The sequence below is a fragment of the Ursus maritimus genome, unplaced genomic scaffold (assembly GCF_017311325.1).
Source record: "Ursus maritimus isolate PB19 unplaced genomic scaffold, ASM1731132v1 scaffold_14, whole genome shotgun sequence".
NCBI classification, from domain to species: domain Eukaryota; kingdom Metazoa; phylum Chordata; class Mammalia; order Carnivora; family Ursidae; genus Ursus; species Ursus maritimus.
In genome coordinates, this window is record NW_024423786.1 from 15,992,894 (window position 1) to 16,001,312 (window position 8,419).

The following is an 8,419-nucleotide window of genomic DNA, read 5'->3' on the forward strand; positions in this document are numbered from 1 at the left end:
ACTCTGAGGAACATAATATGCATTTAGAAGATGTTAGGTCTTACCAAACTCCTGTAATTCTAGAGGTTTTGGTATGTAGCTAATGGTAAAAGAAAAAATTAGAATTTTGAAAAATGCGAAGAAACATAAAGCAAACAAACTGAAAACTACAACCCCCAAAGGCAGAACACATCTAGCACACCATAATAATGTGGTGTTAGTTTTTGTCTTAAATCTTTTCTCCTAAGATGATACTATCTCAGTGTATTGAGGCTTGTCAAATAACCATTAGGATATATTATCAGTACTTTGATTAGATTAAGTGAAAAACTAGCCTTTGATTTCCAGAAGTTCACATCACAGCCAAGTTCTACTTGAAACTTAAAGCAACACTGAAACTGGAGGCATCTTGCTGACAGTATGACTTATTTTTTAATATTTGTAAAGGGCAATAAGTGAGAATGAGTTCTTATATCATTTTACAAGCTAGATGGCTGGTTAGTAGTCATTTTTATTCTGACCTGGTTTGAACTTGCACAATACTCACATTGCCCCTGGCATTTGACTGTGTGCAGATTACATTTTGTTTCTCTCTCCAGAAATTGGACACTGCCTGGGAAACCAGAAATTCCTAGAAAGCTATACTCCAAGCCTATTGATTTAAAAGGCTGACATGAGCTACTTTATTTTGTCCCAAATTTCACTTTCAAATCTTGCTTGTATATGTGATAATTTATTCAAGAACTAACTCTAAGACTCTGGATGTGTGCCTCAATCTTTGAACAGATACTGGATTAACCATTTGACAATTTAAAAAAATCAGATAAATTAATAACTAATTATGGATTAGGCAGAGTAGCAAAAATTTAGATAACTAAAATTAAAATAATTGGTTCTTTCTGTTCCACAGGCATGTCTGAGATATGTATACACATAAAACACTAACTTACATTTCTTAATTCCCACCCTTCCTGAATGTTACAGATAAAGGAAAATGAATTTGGGCTCATTCATTTATTCTTGCAACTTAAAAAAACAAAACAAAACACAACTACATAAATGGCAAAGATGTGTGTCATGATGACATAGCAATTAGGATTGATGAAAAGATAGAGCAAACAGGATTGGATATGATTCTCTAATACTTTACTGAAATTAACATGTGATTTTAACAAACTCTGACAACTGCAATGTTACAAGCAGTGCTAGCATTTGGGCAAAATGCTGCAAGAGTACCTTTCTTAATCTAAGGGGAATCAGAAAACTGTCCTGGAGGAAGTAACCGAGAGCTGAAGAATGAGTAGGAGTGAAACCTAGTGATGGTGTTGGGGAGTGAGAGAGGGAAAGTGATGTTCTGATCAGAGGGAAATATATGTGTGGAAGACGAAAGCAAAAGATAACTTGGCTGACAGAAAAAAATGAGGTTTGCTATGGCTAGAGCATGAAAGAAGAAAGTAGGAGGAAGGTGAGGTGTTTTGAGGAGGCTGAAGAGAGTGAGATCAGGTAATAGGTTAGAAAAGAGAATGGTTGTCTACACTAGAGGAACATTAGCAGGGTTGGCATAATTAAGATTTTCTCACCCTGGACAATAATGACACCTTGCTATGGCTAATCCCTTGTTGTATGGAGGAAAGAGAGCTGTCCTCTCCACTGCAGACTGTTTAGCAACACTCTAGCCTCTATACTCAAATGCCAGTAGCACATCCTTCCACTTACGATAATCAATATCTCGACATTGCCAAATGTCTATCCAGGGGACAAAATCACCATTGGTCCAACAGCACATTAAAAGGATTACACAACATGACCAACTGGGATTTATTCTAGGAATGCAAGGATGGTTCAACATAAGAAAATCAATCAATGAAATATGCATTAAAAGACTAAAGAGAATAAAAATATGATTATGTTAATTGATGCATATAAAATGATTTGACAAAATCTAACACCCTGTCATGATAAATACATTCAAAAAACTAGGAAAAGAAAAGAACTTACTCAAAATGATAAAAAAGAATTTAAGAAAAACCTACAGCTAATATTATACTTAATGGTGAAAGACTGAAAGCTTTCTAATAGGATCAGAAACAAGACATGTATGCTCTCCTTCACAATTGCTATTCAAATTATACTGGAAGATTCTTTAGTTAAGAAAACAAAAGATACAAATTGAGAAGGGGAAAAATAAAACCATCCCTCTTTGCAAATGGCACAATCTTATATTAACAAACAAAACAGATAAACACAGCGGCATGGGGAAAAAAGAGAGAGAGGCAAACCATAAGAGTCCCAACTACAGAAAACAAACTTGAGGGTTGATGGAGGGGAGGTGGGCAGAAATAGGCTAAATGGTTAAGAAGGAGGACACTTGTGATGAGCACTGGATGTTATATGTAAGTGATGAATCACTAAATTCTATTTTTGAAACCAGCATTACATTATATGTTAACTAACTGGAATTTAAATAAAAACACGAAACAAACAAAAAATTAATAATTAAATAAAAAGGAAAAAAATCCCAAAGAATCCTCAAAAAAGCTACTAAAGTTAATAAATGAATTCAGCAAAGTTTGAGGGTACAAGTTCAACACACAAAAATCAGTTGTGCCCTATGCACCAGCAATAAACAATCTAAAAATCAAATTAAGAAAACTATTCCATTTACAATAGCATTCAAAAGAAGAAATACTTATGAATAAATATACAAAGAGGCATAAGACTTGTACACCAAGAACTACAAAAGATTGCTGAAAGAAATTAAAGAAAGCCTAAATAAATGAAAAAAAAAAACCATATTCATGGATTGGAAAACTTAATATTGTTAATTTCTCAATGTCAACTACTAATGTGATCTACAGATTCAAAGCAATACTTATCAAAATTCTAATGATGTTTTTTACACCAGTGGGAATTCTCATATATTGCTGGTAGAAATGTAAAATGGCACAACTACTTTAGAAAATGTTTCTTTTTTTTTATTTTTAAAGATTTTATTTATTTAGTTGACAGAGATAGAGACAGCCAGTGAGAGAGGGAACACAAGCAGGGGGAGTGGGAGAGGAAGAAGCAGGCTCCCAGCGGAGGAGCCCGATGTGGGGCTCGATCCCATAACGCCGGGACCACACCCTGAGCCGAAGGCAGATGCTTAACCGCTGTGCCACCCAGGCGCCCCTAGAAAATGTTTCGTAAGTCGAACGTGCATATACAATCCTTCAATTACAGTCTTAGGTGTTATCCAAGGCAAATGAAAACATATATCCAACCAAATAATTGCTCAAAAATGTTAATGGCAACTTTATTCATAATTGCTCTAAACTGGAAGTAACCCAGATATCATCAGTAGGTGAAAGGATAAACAAATAATGGCATATTCAAATAATGGAATACTATTAAGCTATAAAAAGGAACAAAGATAGCAACACATGTGATTACCTGGATGAATCTCAAAAACATGATGCAGAGCTTTTTCCATGCTACCCAGAGAGGGCCCCATATGGCATTGTTGGGGGTTCTCATTGTCACTTAAAGGGAAACTTACACAGTGTCTGGAGCCCTTGATGTCCTGCAAGTGAAGGAGGATGTCCTCAAATTCCTAGCAGCAGGAATCCACTTACGTGGCACCAACCCTGACTTCCAAATGGAACAGGACATCTACAAAAGGAAAAGTGATGGCATCTACATCATAAAACCTAAGAGAACCTGAGAGATGCTTCCACTGCCTTTGTTGCCATTGCAAACCTGGCTGGTGTCAGTCATACCATCCAGGAATAGTGGCCAGTGAGCTGTGCTGAAGTGTGCTGCTGCCGCCGAAGCCACTCCTATTACTGGTTCACTCCTAGAATCTTTACTAACCAGATCCAGGCAGCCTTCCGGGAGCCGAGACTTCTGGTGGTTACTGATCCTAGGATGGACCACCAGCCTCTCACAGAGGCGTCTTATCTTAACTGCCTACAATTTCTCTGTGTAACACAGACTCTCCTCTGCACTATGTGGACACTGCCATCCCTTACAATAACAAAGGAGATCACTCAGTGGGTCTGACGTGGTGAATGCTGACCCAGGAAGTTCTACACATGCATTGCACCACTTCCTGTAAACACCCATGGAAAGTCATCCTGATCTCGACTTCTACGCAGAACCTGAAAAGACTGAGAGGCAAGAACAGGTTGCTGCTGAAAGACTGTGACCAAGGAGGAATTTCAGGGCAAATGGACTGCTCCAGGCTACTCAACCTGAAGCCGCAGACTGATCTGAAGGTGTTCAGGTGCCCTCTGTGCCATTAAGCAGTTCCCTACTGAAGACTGGAGTGCTTAGCCTACCACTGAAGACTGATTTGCAGCTCCCACTGTTTAGGCCACTGAATGGGTGGGAGCAAACACTGAGTGGTCTTCAGGGGCTCTTCCACGAAGGCAAACCAAATGGAAATAAGGTTGATGGAATATAAAGTTTCTAAAAATTGAAAGAAAATGCTGGGCTAAATTTCAAACATAAAAGAGTAACATACTGTATGATTCCATTTAAACAAAGCTCTAGAGCCAGGAAAAAAACAAAACTAATCTATAGTGATCAAAATCTGATCAGTGGTTGTGGGTCGGAGATGTAGTAGAACTGATACCAAAGAAATGAAGAAAGACCTTTTGTCCATGATAAAAATATTCCATATCCTGATGGGGGTTAGGTAGTTACATGGGCATATACATTTTTCACATTCAAATTTAAAATGTGTACATGCATTGTATATGAATTATATCTCAATAAAGTTGACTAAAAACAATATTCTGGGGAGAAGTAAGATGGAGTAAAGGAAACTTCCAATGAAGAAGAGGGTAGGAAAATAAAGAGAAAAATATGCTTGTCTAATACTTGAATTTGTGCATTTATACACATTTGCAATTCTCTTTTAGGCTTGTTGATGGCTTTTATTTTTTTGCTACTAGCCTAACCAGGCTAGTGGATGTAGAACTCTGTTCTATTTACACTGTCTTTCAAAGTTTCTCAGAACCTGGTAAAGACACCTCAGTTTAAACTATTTTTCAGAACTTTTAAGAAATAACATAAATATCGGTGATGGGTATTAAGGAGGGCACATATTGCATGGTGCAATGGGTGTTATAGGCAAATAATGAATCATGGAACATTGCATCAACAACTGGGGTTGTACTGTATGGTGACTAATATAACAAAATAAAAATTAAAAAAAAAGAAATAACATAAATATATATAATTGTGATCATGGAGTTTTTAGTTGAAAGTGTTCCAAGAGTGGAGCTGTGCCAAGGGGACATTCTCTGGATTTTGCAATTTCCTATCTCTCTTACACACACACACACACACACACACACACACGCACACACACACATACACACACAATTTTTCTACTGTTACTCATTCTCTTTCTCAAATGTACCTAGAAATTAACATTCTAAGGGTGAAAATCAGACCACCAATAGATAAATAAAATGATAGTCATGTTATGAGCTATATCTACAGACTTAAAAGAACTGAAATCATCAGTTTGCTAACAATTTAGCTTAAAAATGTGTATTACAATTATTTGGAAGAGGGAATCAGAAAACCCTGTGATACACTCTCCAACAGCTCCCTCCTTCACTTCTGCCACACTGATTTCTTTTCAAAATCCTTCCCTAAGTGGGTGGAAAGATGCGAAATTGATCAGTGAATTTTACCCTTTATGTATGCTCCTATAAAACACTAGCCACTCACCATTCTCACCTTATAAATTTATGGATCAGAGAATACATTTGTAAATAAAAGAAAACAGGGAAANAGAAATGACATTTTCAATAGTAGAACTGGAAAGCAGCCATATTATTAACACGAAGGTCATCGGTCTGGCAAAAAACGTTAATAACACAAATGCTAAATGTAACTCTCAGATGTCTCTTGGAGTTGCCAAAATCATTTCCATTAAATTTTGAATTAGAGAGACCTGACTATATAAAAGACAAAGTGGCCAGTACTTGAATTGAGAAAAACAACATGAATTGGACTAGTTTGGGAAATAAATAAATATTCATCCTTTCAGCAATTATGCTACCTATATTGACCACCTGTCCACCAACCATAACCTCAAGAAGAGAACAGAATAATAAATGAGAAAGAGAGTTGGAAAAATGATGACAAAAAATCACTTATCTAGAAGGTCTTATTTTCTGCATTTATGAAAGCAAGACTTTAAAGTCCTTGATCCCTTCTTTGGGAATCTGTGTTGACTCTGACACCCAATTTTTGACCAAATCTGATTTTCTTCAATGAAACCTCTATCAAATAAATATTTAAATATTTCAAAATAGCCTGCTCAGTACATTCCTTAAAATGTTTACTTATTTCTAGGAGGTAATTTTATTTCAAATAAAACTACAATTTCTCCATTCCTCTTCTGATTTCTTGGCATGACCATTCCATTAATGGTCATATAAGTCAAATCATACAAGTCAAATACTTGGGAGTCATTCAAAGCCCCAACTTTTCCCTCCCATCCCCCACATATTCAGTTAGTTATTAAGTCTTATAGATTTAACTTCTATCCTACCAAAGTCTTATTTTTACCCTTAGGATAATGCCTAAGCTCATAACTGTGGTGCAAAAGCCTTTCCTCATATCCTGGCATTTAACAATAATGATAATAATGGATTAACAATTAATATTTAGCAAACATTACTATGTGCCTGGAGCAGTGTCAGTAATTAGCTGTGCTGTGTATGGATTATACACATTTAATCCTCCTGAAAACATGGGTTATGCATTTGTTTAGATTGGCTTTCCTCAACTGGAGACTCTGAAATAAGAACTTGTTTATTTGGGAAGTGATTACAGGAAACAGGTTGAATATGGGAAATAGGAGACAGAGACAGAAGAAAACCTAGTAATGTGTCACACTGTTCCTCTGCAGAACCTCTGAAGAACCATATATTATGCACTTCAGATTGTTCCATGAAGGGATGGAAAAGATGGCATATTATTGGCTTACTTCTTTACTTCATCTGAGGACATTAAATCCCTGGCGCTTCTGGTTAGCACTTCCAGTTTGCTTTATGTGTTGATGAGAAAACTCCTGGAAGCTCTCAGAAAAAGCAAAGAGCAACACAGGAGTTTGAAGAAGGGAAGCTTGGGTTTCTCCAGTGCCATCTGTGGGTAAGCTTAGAGACATACTAACAGGATGCAGCATAGTCTCCTACAGTACTAATTAATGTCTCCAATTTTCTTTCTTTCCTTTTCTTTCTTTTCTTTCTTTCTTTCTTTCTTTCTTTCTTTCTTTCTTTCTTTCTTTCTTTTCCTTCCTTCCTTCCTTCCTTCCTTCCTTCCTTCCTTCCTTCCTTCCTTCCTTCCTCTCTCTTCTTCTTTTTTATTAGACAGAGAGACAGATAGCAAGAGTAGGTGGGGCAGAGGGAGAGGGAAAGAGAGAATCTTAAGCAGGTTCCACACCCAGTGCAGAGCTGATGCAGGGCTCTATCTCACAACCCTGAGATCATGACCCGAGCTGAAATCAAGAGTCAGATGCTTAACCAACTAAGCCACCCACACAACCCCCTCAATTTTCTGATATGGAAATTGACATAGAAACTTAGGTTAACTAATTTGACCAAGAACATACAGCAAGTTGTGAAGCCATAATACAAAAACAGGAAGACAGAGTCCAGGGCCTAAAACCTTAACCATTATGCCACATTGCATCTCTGTTTCTTACTGTCAGCCATATTGCAGCTCCATGGACAGGACTTGTTATTTCCATTGTTTGCTTTTAATCTTCCTTCTCTCTCTGGCTACCATGTTCTTTTGTCCTTGATAATCTTGAAAACACCAAATAGTATTCCAAATCTCTTCAGAAATCCTTTCTATTTTTAAAATTTACTTATATTCTTATCAAAATAACACATACATATATATTTAAGAAGCCAAAAAGTGTGAGAAGTCTGAGAACAGTAATAACAAAGAATGTAGATTTCCCTAGTCTATACTCTGTAAGTATCCACTTTCAGTCTTCCAAATGTTTCCACAGGCATTTACTTCTCTATCTTTAAATAATATGCATGTTATGACAATACCTTGATTTATAAGACAGAATTCTCCATTGGCCTCCAGTTACGACAGGTGACAATATAATTCTTTTACATCCTTATTGTCCTCTCCAGGTCCCCCAGCATAATCCTATCTTTTTTTTTTTTTTTAAATCCATACTCAGTGTTCTAACGATTATGACTACCCAAATACTGTCTACTGCATATCCAAATAATATGGCATTTTCTTTTCTTTAAACAACTTTTCATTTTGAGAGGTAATAATTTCTCCATAGCTTCATTTCCTTTGATGTCTTAGCATGTATGAATGAATCTGCTTTGCTTTTAAAGAGGTCTGTAAAACCCTTTTGCTACAAATGTCCTCCTGGTCAATCCTGCCAAATAATCAGTCCATTCCTTTG

At 36.6% G+C, this 8,419-nt stretch overlaps 1 pseudogene; it reads left to right on the forward strand.

The window, feature by feature from the left end:
• The first annotated feature begins 1,420 nt into the window (after window positions 1–1,420).
• LOC121102373 lies at window positions 1,421–4,407 on the forward strand (annotated as a pseudogene).
• Window positions 4,408–8,419: the final 4,012 nt, after the last annotated feature.